Source organism: Chiloscyllium plagiosum, unplaced genomic scaffold (assembly GCF_037043375.1).
Source record: "Chiloscyllium plagiosum isolate Xiang-an unplaced genomic scaffold, Cpla_swu_hap1 HiC_scaffold_44, whole genome shotgun sequence".
Lineage (NCBI taxonomy): Eukaryota > Metazoa > Chordata > Chondrichthyes > Orectolobiformes > Hemiscylliidae > Chiloscyllium > Chiloscyllium plagiosum.
This window is the reverse complement of record NW_028270182.1, coordinates 33,422,974-33,446,643: the sequence shown is the minus strand read 5'-3', so window position 1 is coordinate 33,446,643 and position 23,670 is coordinate 33,422,974. Positions and strand designations below refer to the sequence as shown.

General features: G+C 44.7%; 1 long non-coding RNA gene across 2 annotated transcripts in view; it reads right to left on the bottom strand.

Moving 5' to 3' along the window:
• LOC148137377 (uncharacterized) overlaps nt 1-18,543 on the bottom strand; it is a 28,554-nt gene extending 10,011 nt beyond the window's left edge. Inside the window, exons 1-3 of one of the 2 annotated variants that reach the window (XR_015754347.1) lie at nt 18,460-18,543; nt 15,220-15,302; nt 4,053-4,159 (exon numbers count right to left, since the gene is read on the bottom strand). This is a non-coding gene — a long non-coding RNA (uncharacterized LOC148137377). Of the gene's footprint in view, nt 1-4,052; nt 4,160-11,375; nt 11,472-15,219; nt 15,303-18,459 lie in introns of those variants that run through there. The other variant, XR_015754348.1, reaches the window with a different exon arrangement.
• Nucleotides 18,544-23,670: the final 5,127 nt, after the last annotated feature.

The following is a 23,670-nucleotide window of genomic DNA, read 5'->3' as shown; positions in this document are numbered from 1 at the left end:
GATAGGATAGTGAAGGCAGCAGTTGGTCTGCTTGCCTTTATTGGTCAGAGCATTGAGTGTAGCGGTTGGGAGGTCATATTGTGGCTGTACAGGACATTGATTCGGCAACTTTTGTAATATTCCATGCAATTCTGGTCTCCTTCCTATCAGATGGATGTTCTCAAACTTGAAAGGGGTCAGAATAGAATTACAAGGATTTTGCCAGGGTTGGATAGGCTGTTTTCGCTGGAGCGTCAGAGGCTGAACGGTGACCTGAAAGAGATTTTTAAAATCAGGCCGGGCATGGATAGAGTAAATAGACAAGATATTTTCCCTGCGGAGGGGGGAGTACAGAACTAGGGGGCTGAAAGGGGAGGGTAGGCAGAGAGGGGGTGGATGGATCGAGAGGGTTGGGACAGAAATGGGTGGGGACAGAGAGGGGGGATAGAGAGGGGAGGCACAGAAATGGATGGGGACAGAAAGCGGGATTAGAGAGGAGGGGAACAGACAGGGGGATCAGAGGGGGCGACCGACCGACGGTGGGGGGGGTGCGACCGACAAAGAGGGGGAACAGACTGAGGGGGGGCAACCGATGGAGGGGGTAAAGAGACGGGTGTGCGACCGACCGGAGGGCGACTGACAGAGGGGGGACAGACCGAGGGGGCAAAAGATGGGGGGGCAGTCCGACAGATTGTGGGACAGACCAATGGGGGAGGGACGACCGACGAGGTGGGGGAGCCGACAAAGGACTGACCGACAGGAGGGGTGGAACTAGACAGAGTGGGGGGAGACAGGGGGGAACAGAGAGGGGGAAGATGGAGAGTTATTTTATAGATCTACAACTCAACCCTGTTCGTGTTTTCTCCTCCTCACCTTAATTTCCTCTGAAGGGCTCAGAACAACTGCATAGTTCCTGGAAAGTGGAGTTTCAAGGAGATCAGGTGCTGAATGTGGCATTTGGGACACTGACATTTAATGGAATGTGCTGGTCAATAAATGGACTCTGGTTTGATTCCACTGTCTGTGTGGTATTTGCACATTCTCCCCGTGTGTCTGTGTGGGCTTCCTCTGGGTGCTCTTAATTTTCTCCCACAATTCCAAAGACATGCAGTTTAGATGGATTAGCTTTAGGTAATGGTAGGTTACAGAGTTAGGGTGGAATACTGTTCCGATGGTTGGTATGGTCTCATGGGCCGAAAGGCCTGCTTCCACACTGTGGGGATTCTGTCACTGAGTATAGGGATTAGGAGATCATGTTGTGGCTGAGTAGGGCATTGGTGAGGCCAGGTTTAGAATACTGCATTCAATTGTGGTCTCCCTGATTTCAGAAAGATGTTATCAGAATATGATGCAACCTCTTAATGGCAAGTTCCTGGGAATTATTGACAAACAAACAGACCATGCAGTGTAGGTTGATTGTTCCTTGAAAGTGTGGTTGAAGGTAGACAGGTCGGTGAAGGTGGTGTGCGGTATGCTAGCTGTTATTGGGCAGTGCATTGAGGATAGGAATTGGGAGATCATGTTCCGGTTGTACAGTTTATTGGCTCGGCCACTTTTGGAATCCCCAGACTGCTTTCAATTCCAGTCTCCCTGTTACAGGAAAGATGTTGGGAAACTTGCAAGAGTTCAGAAAAGTTTTACCTTGTGGTGCCAGTATTGGAACATTTGAACCATAGGAAGAGGCTGAATAGGCTGAGGCTATTTCCCTGCAGCACTGGACATTTTAGGTGGCTTTATCGAACTTTATAAAATTATGAGGTGCAATGATAGGGTGACTAGTCATGGTTTCTTTTTTTTCCCAGGGTAGGGGAGACCAAACAAATGTGAATCTTTTTTCCAATGTGGAAATGACAAATTCTAGAGGAGAGATGGCAATTTTAAAGGATGTGAAAACCGAAACAACTGAAGATGCTGGAAACCAGGAAGAGAAACAGAAGTTACTGGAAAAGCTTAGCAGGTCTAGCAGCATCTGTGAAAATAAATTAGAGTTAACGTATCTGAGGAAGGGTGACCAGACCAGAAACTTTAACTGATTTTCCTTCACAGATGCTGCATGACCTGCTGAGCATTTCCAACAACATCTGTGCAAGTTTAAAGGAAGTTGTTTGGAGTATATACCTGAGAGTAACTTTATAAAGTGCGAGTCAGACCACATCTGGAGTAATGACAGAAGTTTTGGTCCCTTTATTTAAGGAAATACGTCATTTCATCAGAGGCATTTCACAGAAAATTGACTGGGATGATCCCTGGTTTGCAGGGATTATTTTTTAAGAAAAGACTGAAGAAGGTGGGACTCTACTCATTGGATTTGGGAAGAATGAGAGGGGATCTCATTGTGACATGCAGGATAATTAAGGGGTTTGACAGGGTAAATACTGAGTGGATTAGATTAGATTACTTTCAGTGTGGAAACAGGCCCTTCGGCCCAACAAGTCCACACTGCCCCGCCGAAGCGCAACCCACCCATACTCCTACATTTACCCCTTACCTAACACTACGGGCAATTTAGCATGGCCAATTCACCTGACCTGCACATCTTTGTGACTGTGGGAGGAAACCGGAGCACCCGGAGAAAACCCACGCAGACACGGGGAGAACGTGCCTGAGGCGGGAATTGAACCCGGGTCTCTGGCGCTGTAAGGCAGCAGTGCTAACCACTGTGCCACCGTGTGATGGTTCCCATCATGAGGGAGTCTGGAACCAGATTCTGAGTCAGTCACGGAATCATGGGTTCTGTTTTGGATTCGTCAAGTTTAAGGCAACACCGACACGAATCAGGGGTTTCATTAGCAGTGGAGCTGGAATGAGGTGGAGATCAGCAACATTTTAAGAGATTGGAATTCCTGGTGTTTGTAATTGTGTAGATGTCTGATCAGAAGGTCACCTTGGGGTCAGATATGACAGCAACATTGTGAAGAGTGCGGTTCTGCCTCAGACAGTTCCCAGGGAGAGGGAGGGGCTCAGCAGTAAGGGAAAGTAATTTGTAATAGCAACTGAAGGCAATGGGTTTAATCATTGCAACGGTCCGTTGGAGGAAATTGCAGCCAATCGCATAGTGGGAGTGTGATGAGCAGTTTGATAACTGAGTAATGGAGAGGGATGATGGGGAGGGAGAGCTGGGCATTGTGAGTGTACATGTGAAACCTAACACGGTGCTTTTGGAGGATGTCACCTCCTGGCAGTGTGTAGGTGAGAAACAGGACGGACCAAGGCGAGATCCTTGAGGGACACCAAATATAAGGAATTCAGAAAGGAAAGGGAGAGTCGGGATGGAGCAGGTTTTCCAACAACAGTGGGGTCAAATATTAGTTTGTAGCAGAATGGGAGAGAAGGACATAACCAGAAAAGACAGACAGGTAGAACAAGGAACAATATGTGATTTGGTGAGGGGGAGTGATGAGGAGGAGGAGCAGCCCAACTCCAAAAGCACTATTCCTACATTAGTGACATCACCCAACCCCACCCTAGTCTCAGCTCATTGACCGAAATACTCGTCCATCCCTGTGTTATCTCCAGACTTCATTATCCAAACACTCCTGGCCAGCCTCCCATATTCAACTTACATGTAATCTCAAGAGTATCTAAAACCCTCCTGCCCAAGTGCTCACTTGTACCAAAACTTGTTGATCCATCAAAAGGCTCCTATTAACAAGCAACAATTTAAAATTCTCACCCTTGATGTAATTCCTGGCTGTGAACATCCCTGTCTCCCTGCACCACACAACCTGTGAGACCCCGACAACTCATTTTCTTTCAGACTCCCAACGATGAGTTTATTCATTGCTTCAATTGTCTGGCTGTTCCTACCGTTGCCAAGGCAACACGGTCTGGAATTCCCACCCTAACCCCCTCAGACCTGCTTTCCTCCTTTCAGGTATTCCTCAAAACCTGCTTATTTGGCAATCCTTTTGATCACCTGACCTAATATCCCCATCTATGGCCTTACGTCAGAAGTTCTCAATAGTATTTCTGTGGATTTATAAACATGATAAAAAAAACAAACTGTTGTTGATTTGCACATACATTGTCAACTCTTCAATGTTGCTGAGTGAATAATCTATAACAGCTCTTACCCAACCACATTGTGGGAGTACCTTCACCACACGAATTGCAGCTGTACAACGAAGTCAAACATCACCTTCTCCACAGGCAATGGGGCTTTGGCACTGATCAATGGTCTCTGTGGAGGGAGAAACACACAGTTGATATTTCAGGGAGTGCAAAATGCATTATAGGGAGGGAAAATGGTGCAGAATTTGGATTTTGAAATTTGTGTTTTACAATGTGCACTAAGTTCTATAAAACCTCTCATCCCATACCATGAAAATTTCCTCCTCTTCCTGGTCAATATGTCTTTCCTTTCCCCTGCCCTTCACCTTCACACATTTCCAATGCCTTGGTCACAACAACAGTGTGCTGTCAGTGAAGTTTATCATGTGGTTCAGTATTGTCCCGCCCCTCATTCACTCCGATTGGTTGAAGGACCAACTAGCACCTCTAGCCCCCGTTCCCCCACTCTTATTGGTCCTGCGCTGACATCAATAATCCGAGGCCCATTGTGTGCTGGAGCATGCTCAGTACTTCCTGCTTTTCCTGCTGTTCATTAGGTATGAGAGAGAGAGGGCTCATCCCTGTTTCTCCTGATGTCAGACAATAACAACAACTACCTGCATTGTATGGAGCCTTTCACATTGACAAATCTCCTAAAATGCTTCATGAATGATGGAAACGTTGATTAAAGAGAACGATTTTTAGATACATCTTTAAGGTGGACAGACGGGGTTCGGGAGGATATTCCAAAGGTTTGTGTCCTCGGCAGCTCCAATCGTGGCGTGATATAGGTGGGCAACAGCTTACAATGGAAACGGTTAGTGGCTAACCATAGGTTAACAACCTCATGTCGTAGCCCCCTACCCCACACATCAGTTCTTGTTCTCACAGCCTGCCATTACACACTACCTATGGTTAGTCACTAACAGTCTCCATTAACAACTAGTCACCCTCCCCCAGCCAGATCGTTATTCTTTATCCGACTGTTCCTCTCACTCTGTCCCCACCTATCCTCTACTCCTTTTATCCTTCCCCCACACTATCTTCTGCACATAAACTGACTTTTTTTTCTGAGTAACATCTGTTCTGTGGAAGGGACACCGGATCTTAAACTTTAACTCTGATTGCTCCTCACAGATACTGCCAGACCTGCTGAGCTTTTCCAGAACCTCCTGGTTGTTGTTTCTGATTTACAGCATCTGCAGTTCTTTTGGCTTTAATTTACCGGGAGTTTGTAATTCAAGTCCAACAGCCTCTGTCCCAGTCTCTGCTGTCTCTCCCAACCCCAAACAGTGACACTGCACCTGCACAGCTCATGTTGTCTTGCTGGCCACACACCTCATTCAATCCCATTGGCTGCAGGACCACACAGACTCTCCTCCCATCGGTCTGGAGCTGCCGTCAATCAGCCGGGCCCCATTGTGATGAGAGTGGAGGGCTAATCCCTCTCTCTGCCCTAGGATGAGCTTCATCATTCACAGTGAATGGGGCAGTATCACAGAGCACAGCGGCTGGGGGCTATTCAGCCCATTGGGGCTGTACTCTCTCCCACTGGAGATGCTGCAAATATGTCCCAGGTCCCTCCCATGTGCCCACAGACCCCCAAATCTTTCCTTAAAAAGTAAAATTCCAAGTCTGTTTCAGAATACCTGCTGAATCTTTGTCGTTCAGACTGTTCCAGATGCTCAGAACTTTCTGAGTAAAATAGTGTACACATTTTCACCTTGTATTATTTGCCTATTACTTGAAAGTAGTTACTAAAGATTGTGAAAGTGTTAACAATTCCTCTCCCTCTCTCTCTGCAAATTCAAGACCTTGGAACCAAATCTGCACCAGATCGAAATCACTGCTTCACCTTCTCAGCTCCCAGGATAATTATCTGTGCTACAGCTAGCTCTCCACAAAAGAGAGGAATGCATCTTAATTTATTAAGATCAAAGAAACAGACCTTCGGTCCAATTCGTCCGTGCCAACGAGGAATCCTAAACTAATGGATTCCCATTTACCAGCTATTGGCCTGCATCCATCAAAACCCTTCCCTTTCATGTACCCAATTGGAAGCCTTTTAAATGTTGTGATTTTATCAGCCTCCACTACTTCATCTGGTAGCCCCTCCCATACACACACCACACTCAGCTTGAAAACGTTGCCATTTAGATCCCTTTTAAATATTTGCCCTCTCAACTTAAACCCGGGTGCTCTAGTTTTGGACCCACCTAACCTGAGGAAATAGGACTCCGGCTGCTCACCTTATTCACACCCCTTGGGATTTTATAAATCTCCATGAAGTCACCTCTCAGTCTTTGACTCAACAGAGAAAATAGCCCCAGCCTATTCAGCTTCTCCCTGTAGCCCAAATCCTCCAATCCTGGCAACGTTTTTGTAAATCTTGTCCAAACCTTTTCAAGTTTCACAACATTCTTCCCAGAACAGAGTAATTCAAACTGAAAACAGAATTCCAGAAGTGGCTTAATCAATGTCCTGTCCAGCCACAGTATGACGTCCCAGCTTCTGTAATCAATGCATTGACCAATAACGGAGAGCATTAATGGAGTCCCATTTGCCAGCGGTTCACCCTTATCCCTCTAAATCCTTCCACTTCATGTACCCAATCAGATGCCTTTTAAATGCTGCAATTGTACTAGCCTCCACCCCTTCCTCTGAGAGTACATTCAATACATGCAATGCCCTCAACATGAACAAGATGCCCCTTAGATCCCTTTTAAATCTTTTCCCTCTCACCTTAAGCCTGTACCCTTTAGTTCTGGACCCACCGAACTTGGGAAAAAGTCCCTGACTGCTCACCTTATCCATGCCCTTCATGATTTTATAAGATCACCGCTAAGCCTCCAACCCTCCAGGGAAAATACTCCCAGCCTATTCAGACTTTCCCAATAGCTCAAACCGTCCAATCCTGGCAAAGTCCTTGTAAATATTTTCTGAACCCTTTCAAGTTTCTCAACATTATTCCAAGAACAGGGAGATTGGAACTGAAAACAGAATTCCAGAAGAGCAGTAATCAGTGCCCTGTACATCCACAATATGACGTTACAACAGCTGCATTCAATGCATTGACCAATAACAGGGTGCGTACCAAATACTGCATTCACTACCCCTGCCTACCTGTGACTCTACTTTCAAGGAAATATGAACTTGCACTCCAAGGTGTCTTTGTTCAGCAACGTTCCCCAGGACTTTACCATTAAATGTATAAGTCCTGCCCTGATTTGCCTCTCCAAAATACAACAGCTCACATTTATCTAAATTGAACTCCATCTGCCATTCCTTGCTCTAATGGCCCCCTGCAAACTCATTTACAATACCAAATCATTAAAATGAATGACGAAACAAATCCAGAAATAAACATCCATTTCTCTGAGTTTCAATGTGCTCTGTGTAAATCTTTCCCAATGACTCTGTACAAGAGAAAGGCTGTACATGCGACTGGCTGCACCTAGCACCCTCCAAAGCTGGTGGCTCCACACGTGTCCAGTGAATTTTTGCCCCAAATAAAGATTTAGATTTAGATTAGATTACAGTGTGGAAACAGGCCCTTCGGCCCAACAAGTCCACACCGACCCGCCGAAGCGAAACCACCCATACCCCTACATTTACCCCTTACCTAACACTACAGGCAATTTAGTATGGCCAATTCACCTGACCCTGCACATCTTTGGATAGTGGGAGGAAACCGGAGCACCCGGAGGAAACCCACGCAGACACGGGGAGAACGTGCAAACTCCACACAGTCAGTCGCCTGAGGCGGGAATTGAACCCGGGTCTCTGACGCTGTGAGGCAGCAGTGCTAACCACTGTGCCACCGTGCCGCTCACTAATGGCGGCGCGCACCCATGCCTGCAGCCACACTGAGGCAATTCCCCATTTACTGAAAACACGAGACTGGGACGTTCAAATTTGTCTTTTCCGATGTGCACATTTTGTTTGTAAAACCTCTACGCTCATACAGAATCTCTCTCACCTCCTGCGGTTCCACACAGACCTGGTGATTTTTGCGGGTACCTATTCTCTGCCTGGTTACTCGTTTGTCCTTAGTGTATTTGTACAATCACTTTTGATTCTCCTTAAACCTATTTCCTAAAGCTATCTCATGTCCCCTTTTTGCCCTCCTGGTTTACCTCGAGTGTACTCCTACTGCCCCTATATTCCTCTAGGGATTCACACTAAAACAGCTCTCTGTACCTGCCATATGCCTCCTTCATTTTCTTGACCAGGCCCTCAATTTCTTTCGATAGGCAGCATTCTCTAGACCGAGCAGCCTTGGCCTTAATAGGAACATATTGTCTGTGTACTCTTGTTGTCGCAGGCCTATGGAAGCAATGGCAGATGAGGACAGAGAAGCAATCATTCTCAGTAAAGAGGTAATGTTGGGAAAGATAACAGCCGAAAGGTAGATGGGTCTCCTGGCTCTGATGGAATGCATCCCAGGGACTAAAGGAGATGGCGGGGGTGGTGGTTTGAGGGAGGGGTGTGGTGAATAACAAATAGACTCGTGATAATTCACTACAATTTGTTGGATTCTGGGATGGTTTTGACAAACTGCAAGCTGGAAATGCAGTGCCACTATTTTTCAAAAATGACTCATTAGCTTAACTTCTGTAGTGGAGAAAATGCTTGAATCTCTCAAGGAAGTAGTGGTGAGATATCTGGGTAGAAAATGTCTCATTGAGCAAACACAGCATGGATTCATGAAAGGCAGTCAAGTTTAAGTATTTACTGGAATTATTTGAGGATACAACGAGTGCGTTGAACAAGGGGGACTCGGTGGATGTGGTGTATCTGGATTTCCAGAAGGTATTCGATAAGTTGCCACACAAAAGGCTGCTGTATAAGGTAAAGATGCACAGCATTATGGGTAATGTATTATCATTGATACAGGATCGGTTAACCAACAAAAAGTAAAGAATGGGGATAAACGGGTGTTTGGATTAGTGTTGGCACGACAACTGTTTGCAATTTACACAAATGTTTTGGTGTTGAGGACCAAGTGTACGGTGTCAGAGTTCACATTTGATACAAAGATGAGGTAGAGCAATGTGTGCAGAGGCCACTGTCAGTCTGCACAGGGATACAGATCAGTTATGTGGGTGGGTAAGGATCTGGCAGATGGAGTTCAATGTTGGGATATGTGAGGTCACCCATTTTGGTCGGACTAACAGCAAACTGGATGATGAAATGGTGAAAACATGCAGCAGGCTGCTGTACAGAGGGAGCTGGGTGTCCTTGTGCATGAATCTCAGGAAGTTGGTTTGCAGGTGCAGCAGGTAAATAAGGCAGTGAAGGGAATATTGTCCTTCATTGCTAGAGGGATGGTTATGCTGCAGCTGTACAGGGTGCTGGGAAGGCCACACCTGGAGTACTGTGTACAGGTTTGATCTCCTTACTTCAGCAAAGATGTACTGGCACTGGAGGGGGTGCAGAGGAGGGTCACTAGTTTGGGCCTGGAGTTGAGAGGGTTGGAGTATGTGGAGAGATTGAGAAAACTGGTTCTCTTGTCATTGTAATTTAGAAGAATGGGAGTTTGGATAGGAAACAATAAAATTATGAAGGGAGTAGATAAGATAGAAGTAGGGAGCCTATTTCCACTGGGGGCAGGTCAAACAACAGAGCATTACCTCAAAATAAGGGGGAGCAGATTTAGGACTGAGCTCAGGAGGAGCTTCTTCAGCTAAAGGTTTGTGAATCTGTGGAATTCCCTGCTGAGTGCAGCATTTGACGTTATCAACTTGCATGCCTTTAAGGCAAAATGTAGATTTGTGAACAGGAAAAGAATTAATGGTTATGGTGAGAGAGCAGGAATGTGGAGCTGAGGCCATGAGAAGATCAGCCCTGATCTTGTTGAATGGCAGAGTAGGCTTGAGGGGGCAGGTGAAAGTTCTTGCCTTGTGCCATCAAAATTGGCTTTTGTCCAATTCAGATCCTTAACGTTTAGATCTGATATATTATTTTCTGTAACTATTTTAAAAATAGTAGAATTATCAGGGAATCACAACAGTGTGGAAACAGGTCATTCAGCCTATCACATTGATACTGACCCTGAGAGCCACTTAACCTCCCGCTGTAACATTGCATTTCCCAGGGCTACCCAACGAACACATCCCTGAACACTGTGGGCAATTCAGCCAGGACAATCCACCCAACCTGCACATCTTTGGACTGTGGGAGGAAACCAGCGGAACCAGACGAAATCCATGCAGAAACCCCTAATAAGATGATCATCCCTTTCTTATTTCCGAGTTCCACCTAAATAACTTCACTGCCGTACTCCCAGGAAGATCTTCCCTAAGAAAAAGCATAATGCTATCTCGAATCAAAAATGCCACTCCGCCTCCGTCTTGTCCCCCTTTCCAGCCTTGCTACAGCATCTGTACCCTGGAACATTAAGCTGCCAGTCCTATATATCCCTGAGTGATGCCTCTGTGATTGCTATAACATCCCAGTGCCATGTTCAAAACCATACCCTGAGCTCATCTGCCTTCCCTGTCAGGTCTCTTGCATTGAAGTAAATGCAGTGCAACTGCTCAGTCCGACCTCATTCTGTGCCTTGCCCTTGCCTGCCTTGACTATTTGACTTCTGAACTGTACCAGCCTCAGACATATCTCTTTCCTCACTATCTTCTTGGGTTGACATCCACTCCCTCACTGGTTGAATGCCTCCCGAGTATCACCCGCAAGTCTCCCTGCCTAGATATTAGACACCTTCCAATTCAGGTACAATCCATCCTTCTTATGCAGGTCAACTCTACTCCAGAGGAGATCACAATGATCCAAAAAACGTGAATCCTTTTCCCCTGCACCAGCTCCTTAGCCACTCATCCAGCACTTCCTCCTCCTCTGTAATATGGACATTTTTAAAGATGTCACCATTTATTTCCCCACATTCTATATCTCCCATGTACTTCTTCACAGTAAACACTGATGCAAAATACTTGTTTCCGAACTCGCCCATCGCCTGCAGCTCCACACAATGGCTGCCTTGCTGATCTTTGAGGGTCTCTATTTTCTTCCGAGTTAGCCTTTTGTTCCTCATGTATTTACAAAAGCCCTTTGGATTATCCTTAACCCTATTCGCCAAAGCTATCTCACGTCCCTTTTTTGTCTCCTGATTTCCCTCTTAATTATACTCCTACTGCCTTTATACTCAAAAATTTTTTGGATTGGAATAAATACAAAATATAACATCCTGACAAAACAAACGAGGGTAGGACTTACACTCAATAAAAGCACGGCCTTGAGTAGTGACATGGGAACAAAGAGACCGAGCGGTTCACATCTTTGAAGTCTGTGTTACATGTAGACAGGGTGGTTAAGGTGCTTAGCACACTTACCTTCATTGTTCTGACCTTTGAGTACAGGAGTTGGGACGTTATGTTGAGGATGTACAGAACGTTGGGGAGGCCTCTTCTGGAATACTCTGTCCAGTTCTGGTTTCGCTGTTATCGGAAGGATATTACTAAATTGGAGCAGGTTCAGAAGAGATTTACCTGCATGTTGCCATGAATGGAGGGATTGTGTTCTAAGGAGAGGCTGGATAGTCTGGGAATGTTTTCACTGGCGCGCACGAGGTTGAGGGGTGACCTTATTAGAGGTTTATAAAATCAGAAAGAGTGTAGATAAGGTGAATAGCCGGGCGAGAGAGGGATTCAAATCTCTGGGTGCATTCATTTTGAGAGGAAATGAGAAAGGTTTGAGAAAAGACATTAGGATTTTAAAAAGAAAATTATACGTGTGAAATGAACTTCCAGAGGAAGTGGTAGCTGTGAATACAATTACAATATTTAAAAGATATTCAAATATGTACATAAATAGGAAATATTTGGATGGATGTGGACTAAGCGGAAGCAGGTACAATTCGTTCAGTTTGGAATTATGGTTGGCATGGACGGGTTGGACCACAGGGCCTGTTTCCTTGCTGTATAACATTATGACTCTAATCCTCACTAACTCTAAATTCCTCCATTCTCAACTCTCCCGATCACTGTCACTTCATCCAGCCTCACAACTCTTCCTTATTTATATAATACCTCACCAGCCACAGAACACTCCCTATCTCATGTCCTCCAGTTTCTCAAATCTTTGCGATATGTGCCTTTCTTTAGTTCCAGCCTTGAGGATGCCCTCATTCACTCATACTGGTTGGAGGACAAACTGGTACGGCCTGGTCCTCCAGTACTGCCCTCTGCCCCCTATTGGCCTGCACTGACATCAATCATCGGGCCCATTGTGAGGTGAGTGGTGGGATCCTCCCTCTCTCTGCTCTGGGATAAGCTTCAACATTCACACTCAATGCGGCAGTATCACGGAGCACAGGGGCTGGGGCTATTCAGCCCATTTGGGCTGAACCCTCTCCCTCTGGAGATGCTGCAAATCTGTCCCAATTCCCTTCCCATTTGCCAATGCCCCCCAAATCTTCCCTTAAAAAGTAAAATTCCAAATCTGTTTATGAATAACTGCTGAGTCTGTCCAGCTGCCATTCAGACTGTTCCAGATGCTTGGAACTTACCGAATAAAATAATGTTCACATATTCACATATTATTTGCCAATTACCTGAAAATAGTTACTAAAATTGTGACATTGTTAACGTTTCCACTCTCTCTGCAGATTAGATATCCTAGAAACAAATTTGCATCTGGTCAAAATCACTGCTTAACCTTCTTATCTCCAAGGACAATTATCTGTGCTTCTGCTCGCTCTCCACAAAAGAGGAACACATCTTATTTTCATTTATTAGTGTCATAGAGATGTACAGCACATAAACAGACCTTTGGTCTAATTTGTCCATGCCAACTAGGAATCCTCAACAAATGGAGCCCCATTTGCCAGCTATAGGTCCATACCATTCGAAACTCTTTCTATTCATGTACCCAATCGGATGCCTTTCAAATGTTGTAACTGTATCAGCCTCCACTACTTCATCTGGCAGCTCATTCCACACATACACCACATACATAGCTTGAAAACTTTGCCCCTTAGATCCGTTTTTAATCTTTGCCCTCTCAACTTAAGCCCATGTGATCTTATTTTGAACCCACCTACCTGGGGGGAAAAGACCCTGGCTGTTCACCTTATCCATGATTTTATAAATCTCCTTGAAGTCACCTCTCAGTCTTTGACTCTTCAGGGTATTTCACCCCAGCCTATTCAGCCTCTCCCTGTAGCCCAAATCCTCCAACTCTCGCAAAGTCTTTGTTAATCTTGTCTGAACTCTTTCAAGATTCACAACATCCTTTCCAGAACAGGGAATTTCGAACTTAAAACAGAATTCCTGAATGGCTTAATCAATGTCCTGTCCAACCACAATTTGACGTCCCAGCTTCTGTACTCGATGCACTGACCAATAAATATAAGCATACCAAACCCCACCTTCACTAGTCTGCCTACCTGCGACTCTACTTTCAAGGAACAATAAACCTGCACTCCATGGTGTCTCTGTTCAGCAACATTCCCATGGTGTCTCTGTTCAGCAACATTTCCCATTACGTGTGCAAGTCCTGCTCTGAGATGCCTTTCCAAAATCCAACAGCTTACATTTGTCTAAATTGAACCCAGTCTGCCATTCCTCGCCCCAATGGCCCATCTGGTCAAGATACTGTTGCATTCTGAACTAATCTTCTTCATTGTCCACTACACCTCCAATTTTGGTGTCTTCTGTAAACCTTCTGACCATACCTCATAGATTCACATCCAAGTCATTTACTTAAGGACCCAATATCCATTCCTGCAGGATAATGCTGCTCACAGGCCTCCAGTCCGCAAAGCAACCCTCCATTACCACCCTCTGCCTCCTACCTTCAAGCCAGTTTTGTATCCAAATGGCTAGTTCTCCCAACATTTCATGTTATCTAACCTTACTAACCAGTCTGCTTTGTGGAAAATCGTTCAGTGTCCATATAGACAACGTCCATAGTCTGCCTTCATCAATCAGCTTTGTCACATCTTCAAAAAACTCAATCAAGTTAGAGAGAGAGAATTTCCCACACATAAAGCCATGTTAGCTATCCCTAATCAATCCTCGTCTTTCCAAATACATGTAAATCCTATCCCTCAGAATCCCTTCCAACAACTTACCTACCACTGACGTTAGGTTGACTGTTTTCTTGTTCCCTGGCCTTTTCTTACCACCTTTTTTAAATAATGGCACCCATCTTCCAGCATCTTACCTGTCACAAACAATGATATAAATACCTCAGGGAGGGGCACTGCCATCACCTTCCTAGCTTTCCACAAATTTCTGGGATACACCTGATCAGGTCCCAGGGATTTATCCACCTTGCTACTGTTTAAGACATCCAGTACTTCCTCCTCTGTAATGTAGACACTTTTCAAGTTATCACTATTCATTTCTCCAAACTCTCTAGAATAGAATAGCATAGTATTTCTCCCACCTCCTGTTGTTCCATAGATGGATTTGTTGATCTTTAAGGGATCCTATTCTCTGTCCGGTTATTATTTTATCCTTAATGTATTTGTAGAATCTCTTTGGATTCTCCTTTCACTACTTCCTATAGATATTTCAAGTCCCCTTTTTGCTCTCCTGATTACCCTCGAGTCTACTCCTGTAAAAACGTGATTCTGTACTCCCAATTTCTCCGACTCTGCCATATCTGCTCCCAGGAGAAGCAATTCCACTCCAGGACATCCCAGAAAGGTTTCCACGTTCAAGGACTGCATTTCCCTCCCACTTGATCAACAATGCAGTCCAACACATATCCTCCACTTCCTGTACCTCCGCCTTCCGCCCACCCCTCCAACCACAATAAGAATATAATCTCCCGGTTCTCATTGCCACCCACTAATCGCCGTTAACCTCTGCTATGTCCGCTACCTACAGTCAGACCCCACCACCAGGGATATATCTCTCTCCCCAGCCCTTTCTATCTTCCGCAGAGACCATGGGATCTTTGTGCTGATGTGCTGCCCCAAAAATACCTCAGTCACTCACCCTGCCAAATGGCCTAGTGAGATTATCACTAGATGGATAATCCAGACACCCAGAAAACGTTCTGGGGCCCAGGGTTTGGATCCCGTCATGGCAGAGAGTGGAATGTGAATTCAATAAAAATTTTGAATTAAGAATCTATTAAAGACCATGAATCCATTGTTGATTCCTGCGAAAAAAAAACCCATCAGATTAGCAAATATCCTTCAGGGAAGGAATCTGCCATCCTTACCTGGTTTGGCCTACATATGACTCCAGACCCACAGCAATGTGACCCTTTACTGCCCTTTGGGCCCAGCCAGTGACACCCTCATCCTGTGAATGAATAACAAAGAAGGTCAAGTCTTGTACACAACCATACTATTCTTACAGAGAAGTGATCTCTTAGTAAATTTGCTTCTCAACTCCCTGCTGACTATTGGGGAAGGGGGGGGGGGGGGGGATGGGGGGGGGGGGTCAATAGTACCATCCCAATAAGGAGATCATTCCTTATTTCTCATTACCACCTGTATAATCTGCCTGGATGTACTCACAGGAATACCCTCTTGAAGCCCAGCTGTAATGTTATCCCTAATCAAAATTACCTCTCCCCCTGCTCTGTTACCCCCTTTCTATCTTTGTTATAGCATCTATACACTGGAACATTAAGCTGCTGGTCCTATCCATCATTAAGTCATGCCTCTGTAATTGCTATAATATCCCAGTGCGATATTCAAAACCATACCCTGAGCTCCTCTACCCGACCTATCGGGCCTCCTGCATTGAAATAAATGCAGTGTAACTGCTCATTCTGTGCCTTGCCCTTGTCTGCCTTGACTGTTTGACATCTGAACTGTACCAGCGTCAGACTTAGCTCTTCCCTCACTCTCTCTCTCTGGGTTTACCCACATTCCTTCACTGGTTTAATGCGTCCTGAATAGCACTAGCAACTCTTCCTTTCCAGTGCAGGTACAATCCATCCTTCTGATGGAGGTCAATTCTACCCCACAAGAGATTCCAATGATCCAACAATATGAACTCTTCTCTTCCGATATCATTAATACCAATAAACAACAGCCTCCCCTCAAAATGGTTATTCTCCCCTTTAAGAATATTCTGCTCCCTCTCTGAGACATCCTTATACAAAAATTACACATTCGAATAATAAACCTTACACTCATCAGGTCATCATAAAAGGATTACATTTCACATTGAAGGTTTGGGGAGACCTTTTGCGAGAATGTGATGATTCAAAGGAGAATTTTTAAGCAGCAAATGGGACTGATCTGGAACACAACACTCACTCACACGCAATGCGAATATCCAGGTCCTGATATATACTGAGTAATTCAATCAGAGTTTAGCAGAACATTTACTGAGATTACCATCTGAATGTCCACCTGTAATATCCTGTAATACAAGTTTATAAAATCTGTCACTATCAGTTCAAGTTAGAAACTCACACCATCCCCTCCTCGTGGCCCAGGATTACTGTACATATTACCCTTGAGGGCAACAGCAGTCAACTCAGGGGGAAATCTGTGGGTTTCTGGGAGATTCCAACTTGAGATCTCATGTGACTGAACACAGCAGTTCTTTGACACATTGGAGAAAATGATCCAAGCGTCAGTGAGATATGGGGAACAAGAATTACTTTCTTTTCTTTCATTCCGTGCTGCCGCTCTGCCTCATCAATAAGACTTGGGTGTGAAAGGCTAATGCCTAACGATGGGCAAGTTGTCTCCATCCTGACCAATGTGTAGGAAGATCCTCCCAATCACTCCAAAGCGTATCCCAAAAAAGATAGCAACTCTGTCTGCTTCCCATTGCCCAGGGCTCACAGTAAATGTTTGGAAGAATGGGAAGAGGGGATATCTCCTAGAAAAGGCATAACTGTAAAGGTCTAAGAGGATTATGAAGACAGAGAGATGTACAGGAGAAGGGGGCAACAAGTTGCCAGATGGTGTGTAACTTGGGAAAATGGGAAGTTGCTCATTTTGGAGGAGATAATAAAAGAACAAAGTGCTATTTAAATGGTGGAAACCATAGAAAGCTGCACCACAAAGGGACCAGGGGTAATTGTTCAGAAAACACAGAAAGCTACCACACAGTTACAACAGGGAACCAGGAAGGGGAATGGAATATTTTGTTTCAAAGGTGTTCAGTTTTAGAGCTTAGAGTATATACCTGAGAGTAACGTGTGGAAGTGCTGGTGAGACGCCCATATCTGCAGTAATGAGAGCAGTTTTGGTCCCTTTAGATCAGGAAATGTGTCACTTTTTTTGGAGGCATTTCAGGGAAGATTCAATGAAATGATCCCTGGTTTGGAGGGATAATCATTTAAATAAAGGCTGAAAAGGTTGGGACTCTACTCACTGGATTGTGGAGAGAGAGTTGATCTCATTGAAACAGATGGAATTCTTAAGGGGTTTGACAGGATAAATACTGAGAGGATGTGCCTGAGGGTAAATATTGAGAGGGGAGTCTGAAACCAGATTCTGAGTCACGGAATCAAGGGTTCTGTTTTGGATTCATCAAGATATTGCGACACCGACATGGGTAAGGGGTTTCAGTAACAATGGAGCTGGGGTGAGGTGGAGAAAAGCAAGTTTTAAGAGATTGGGATTGTGTGGATGTCTGATCAGAAGGTCACCTTGGGGTCAGATGTAACAGCAATATTGTGAAGAGGGTCATTCTGCCTCAGAGAGTTCCCAGTGGGAGGGAGGGGCTCAGTAGAAAGGTAAAGGTAAGGCAATGGGTTTAACCGTGACAATGTTTCATTGGAGGAAATTGCAGCTAATCGAGTAGTGGGCATGTGATAAACAGTTTGGTAACTGAGTAACAGTGGAGTAATGGAGAGGGATGATGGGGAGGGAGAGCTGGGCATCGTCAGTGTACATGTGAAACCTAACAGTGTTTTTGGATGATATCACCTCCTGGCACTATGTACGTGAGATAGAGGAGAGACCAAGGATAGATCGTTGAGGGACACCAAATGCAAGTAATACAGAAAGGAAAGGGAGAGGGGAGATGGAACAGGATTTTCCAACAACGGTGAAGTCAAATATTAGTTTTTCACAGAATGGGAGAGAAGGACATAACCAAAAAAAGACCAACAGACAGAACAAGGAACAATATCTATGAATTGGCGAAGGGGAGTAATGAGGCGGCAGTGGAGGAAAGAGAGTTGGAAAGTGAGTTTAGCGAGGTTTGGGTAAAGGGTCAAGGTGAGCTCTGATAAGGGTTGACAAGAGACTGGAGAAAGATGTCGGTTTAGGACAAAAACCAGGAACACCACGTGAGGCAGTTTGGCTCAGTGGGCTAGCGGGAGGGAGAGAAGCAGCAGATCGGATTATCTCAGCCTTAGTGTCAGAGAAATTCCATGTGCTCCTCACTCGGTGTTGGAGGGGAGGATGGAGGAGACAGGATGATGAACAGTGTTTTACAAAGTAACAAAACCAGGGTTAGTGATATTCAAAACGAGTGAACAAACCTGATGTATTTAGCTTTCATCCAGAATATTAAAACAAACTACTGAAGTCCTGGTTCGAATCCCGTCTTGGCAGATGGTGGAATCTGAATTCAAGAAAACAAAAGCTGGATGGACCAGTTGGCAACTAACAAGGCACCAGAAATTACAACCACAGAATCAGCCCTCTCGATGGTGCAACGTCCTCCTCACTAACATATGGTTTTTGGTGCCAAAATGTGGAGAGCTGTCTCACAGACTAGTCAAGGAACAGCCTGACATACTCATACTCATGGAATCATCCCTTACAAACAATGACCAGACACCACCATCACCATCCCTAGATATCGAGAGTGTGGTGCTGGAAAAGCACAACAGGTCAGGCAGCATCCGAGGAGAAGGATAATTGACGTTTCGAGACTCAGCCCTTCATAACCCTGACCTGCTGGGCTTTTCCAGCACCAGACTCTTGACTCTGATCTCCAGCACCTGCAGTCTTCACTTCCTCCTGAAATCTCTGGATATGTCCTGCCCCACCGGCAGGACAGACCAGGCAGAGGTGGTGGCACAGTGGTGTACAGGAAGGGAGGATTTGCCCTAGGAGTACTCAGCATTGGCTCCGGAGACCAGGAAGTCTCATGGCTCCTGCTGATTACCACATCCCGTCCTCCCTTGGCTGATGGATCAGTTCTCCTTCATGTTGAACATTTGGAGGAAGCACTGAGGAAGTAAAATGGTGTCAAACGTATTCCGTGTACAGGATTTCAATGTCCACAATCGAGACTAGCTCTGCAACAGAATTACTGACTGAGCTGGTCAGGTCCTAAAGGATATAGCTGCTCAACTGAGTTTGCAGCGGGTGGTGAGGGAACCAACAAGAGTGTAAAACATACTTGATCTCATTGATATGAATTGACCAGCTGCAGTTACATCTGGCCATGACAGTATCAGGAAGAGCGACCATCACACATTCCTTTTGGAGACAAAGTCTTGCCTTAAAGTTGAGAAAAACCTCCATTGTGTTGAGTGGCACTATCACCGTTCTAATTGGGACAGACTTTGAAGAGATGTAGGATCTCAAACTGGGTATCTCTGAGGCACTGTGGGACATCAACAGCAGCAGAACTGTACTCCAGCACAATCTGAAATCTCATGGGTTTGTAAATCCCGCTCTCACCCATCACAATGGACAGTAAAGGAGGGCATGCCATGAACAGCACCAGGCAGATCTAAAAATGAAGTGCCAACCTGGTGAAGGTATCAAACAGAACTACTTGCATATCAAACAGCATCAGCAGCAAGCAACAGAGCTAAGTGATCCAACATCCAATGGAACAGATCGGAGCTCTGCAGTTCTGCCACGTCCAGTTGTGAACGGTGATGGACAATTAAACAACTCACTGGAGGAAGCATCACAGAAATCCCCACCCTTACTGATGGAGAGGCCTCACACATCCATGCACCAGACAAGATGACAGCATTTGCAGCAATCTGCAGCCAGAAGTGTAAAGTGGGATGATCCATCTTAGCCTTCTCCAGTGGTTTCTAACATCACAGATGAGTTTTAAGCCAGTTCGATTAAGTTTGAATAACATCAAGAAATTGTTAAGTAGTGCAAAGTCTACTGGCCCTGCCAATATTCTGGCAATAACACTGATGGCTTGTGCTCCAGAACTTGCCACCCACCAAGCCAAGTACCGCTCCAGCACTGGCATCTACCGACAATGTGGAACATTGCCCAGGGATGTTCAACACAAAAACACAGGGCAATCCAACCCAGGAAATTTCACTCCATCAGTCCACACTCGATCAGCAGTAAAGTGATGGAAGATGTCATTAACAGGGCGACCAAGCAGCAACTGCTCAGCAACAGCCAGCTGAGCGACACTTATTTCAGGTTCCACCAGGGCCACTCAGCTCCCGATTGTGTTATGGCCCTGATTCACAACCTGACAACCAGCTGAATCCCAGAGGTGAGGTGAGTGTGATAACTCAGTCCCACTCCAACACCACTATTTCTAGCTGATTCCACCCTTGCCTCAGCTCATATACTTTCATCAACCTGGTGTTATCTCCAGACTTCATTTTCCAAACACACTCAGGGCCAGCTTCCCACATTCAACCTCCCTGTAATCTCAAGAAAGTCTAAATCTCTGCTTGTTGATTCATCAAAAGGCTCCTAATTATAATCAACAGCATATAGCCATAGGGATGTACAGCAAGGAAACAGGGCCTTCGGTCCAACCCGTCCATATTGACCAGATACCCCAACACAATCTAGTCTCCTGCCAGCACCTAGCCAATATCCCTCAATTTAAAATTCTCACACTCGATTTAATTCCTGGCTGTGATAATCCCTAGCTCCCTGCACCACACACACTTTGAGACCTCGACAACCCATTTTCTTCGAGACTCCCAAATAATTGTGAATTCATTACTTCACCTGTGTGGCTGTTTCTACAGTTGCTGAAGCAGCATGGTCTGAAATTCGCATCCAAAACCTCACAGGTCTGCTTTCCAACTTTAAGACATCCCTAAAAACCTGCTTTTGGCAATTTGGTCATCTGACCTAATATCTCCATTTCTGGCCTTATGTCTAAAGTTCTCAATAGTATTTTTGTGAAATTATAAGCATGATAATAAAAATACAAACTATTGTTGATTTGGACATTATTTTCAAACCATCACTGTGGCTGAATGAATAATCTCAATGCCACTTACCCAACCACATTGTCGGAGCACCTTCACCACTCAAACTGCAGCTGTACAAGAAAGTCAAATATCATCCTCTCCACAAGCAACAGGGCTTTGGCATTAATCACTGGTATCTGTGGAAGGAGAAACACAGTTGATGTTTCAGGGAGTGCAAAATGGATTACAGGGAATGAAAATAGTGCAGCATTTGATAGTCAGAAATGGAAGGAAAATACACTTGCTTGTTGGAAAAAAAGAATTCTTGACTGTCAAAAATATTCAAGAAAAAAGTAATCTGAAAATAGAGCAGCACATGGTCAGGGGCTGGGCCACAGTGAAAAACTAATTTACAAAGGGTCTATAAACGGAATAATACAGGACTAAACAGACCAAAAATACACCCATGGTTCGAGACTGAGAAAGCTCGATATTGACAAAGTGTTTATGAGGGAGCCCAGAGGTGAATCAGAGCAGTATTAGCTGCTATGATCCCAATGACTCTTGACTGGAAAAAGACTGCACATGCGCCTGGCTGCACCTTGCCCCCTACAAAGATGGCGGCCGCGCACGTGTCCCGAATAAAGATGGCGGCGCTCACTCAGGCCTGCAGCCGCGCTGAGGCAATTCCCCGTTTACTGCAAACACGGGACTGCGACGTTCAAATTTGTGTTTTCCGACGGGCACAATTTGTTTGTAAAACCTCTCCGCTCATAGTAACAAAGTTTTCTCCCGTTTCCCTGTTTATTTCTTACCGTATCCTTTCTCTCCATAACTTGCCGAACATTCATGACAGCTGCTCTGCACCGTGCGCGAGTGATCACATGGTTTGGTTTAGCTCCGCCTTTCATTCACTTTGATTGGTTGGAGGACCAACCCCCCGCTAGGTCATCCAGCTCCGCCCACCGTCCTTTCATTGGTCCGGTGCTGACATCAATCACCCGGAGTCCCTTTGGTGGCTCGAGCATGCGCAGTGTGTCATCCTTCAGCTGATATGTTGGGTAATGTGATGGGAAAGTTTACTGAGGTTAAGAATTTCCTTTGTGTGAGCTCTGCAGTAGATTTCCTTTATTCATGGAGGGAATTGCCTTCCTATTCATGACTGTATAGCTGTGATTGATGAATCAATGCCACCTGAATCAGTACATAACCACCCCATTTTCATTCCTTTTCACAACATCTGAGATCTTTAGCACATTGTATCACGCTCTTCTTTGGAAACAAAAAAAAACAGGAATCGGAGCAGGAGTAGGGCATTCATTCCCTTCAGCTTGTTCCCCCATTCTATCAGATCATGGCTGGGCCAACCCTCTTTTATGCTTGATCCGCATTGCCATCAACTGCTCAATATTTCAAAAATCTATCTGTCCTCTTTTAAAATAATTTGAGATAGAATCATAGATTCCCTACTGTGTAGAAACAGACCCTTCAGCCCAACAAGCCAGAACAACCTCCGAAGAGTAACCCAACCATTCCCCTCCCACACAAATTTCACAATTGTTTGGGTGCGGAAAGTCTAGCCATTCACTCAGAGAAAAAGTTCTTTACTTTTTCTAAAATGAATGTTCCCTTATGTAATGTCCCCTGTTTGAGACTTCACTCGTGCTAGAAGATCTAGTCAACATCTACTCTGTCCAGCTCCTCAGAATCTTGTTTCCATAAGATCACCCCTGCTTATCTATTCTTGATAGGTCAACACTTTCGTCCTCGAAGCACCTAATTGAATCTTTTTTGAATGGTCTCCAATGTTGGTTTATCCTTTATTAAATATGGGAGCTAACATTGTATACAGCACTGCAAGTGAGCACTCAGCAACAGCCAGTGTGGTAAACCAATCCTCAATCCATGCTAATACGCCGATACCAGGAGTTCCGAAATTGAGCAAATATCGTTTATGTAGCACCTTATCATTTGCATTTTGAAAATCCAAATACAGAACATCATTGGATTGCCCTTTATCAGACCTGCTTGTTTTCTCCTCAATGAACTGTTGTAAATTTGTCAAATATAGTTTCTCTTTCACAAAACCCAGTCTACCATGTTTAATGATAAGCTTTTCTAAATGTCCTGCAATTTCTTACTTTAATATTTGACTCTGTAGATTCTTTCAGTAGATTTGCTAAGTATGATTCCCCTCCCTTAAATCCATGCGGACTCTGTCCAATCCTGTCACTGCTCAGGAAGAAACTTGACTGTATTCCAATGTAGTTAGTAAATGTATCTATATTTATTTTTAAAAATCGATTACTTATCAATGCTGGACCCATGCAATATCAATAAATTAGTGACTCTGAATTTGGGTTATAATATTTTTTCTGTTAATTCCTTTATGTACTGTGTTATGCAGACAGCGCCAAGCGATCACTCTCAATTGTGAGTAACTTTGAAAATAATATATTTTAAAAATGACATCCCAAAATACTGCCTCTTTATTGTGCAAGGAGGATTTTGCATTCAATAGTTTGCAGATAAAATTGAACAGCTTTTTGCTGCAATTTAGCCAGACTGCAGGTTACTCCAAAGTGGTAACTCTGCTCTCAAATT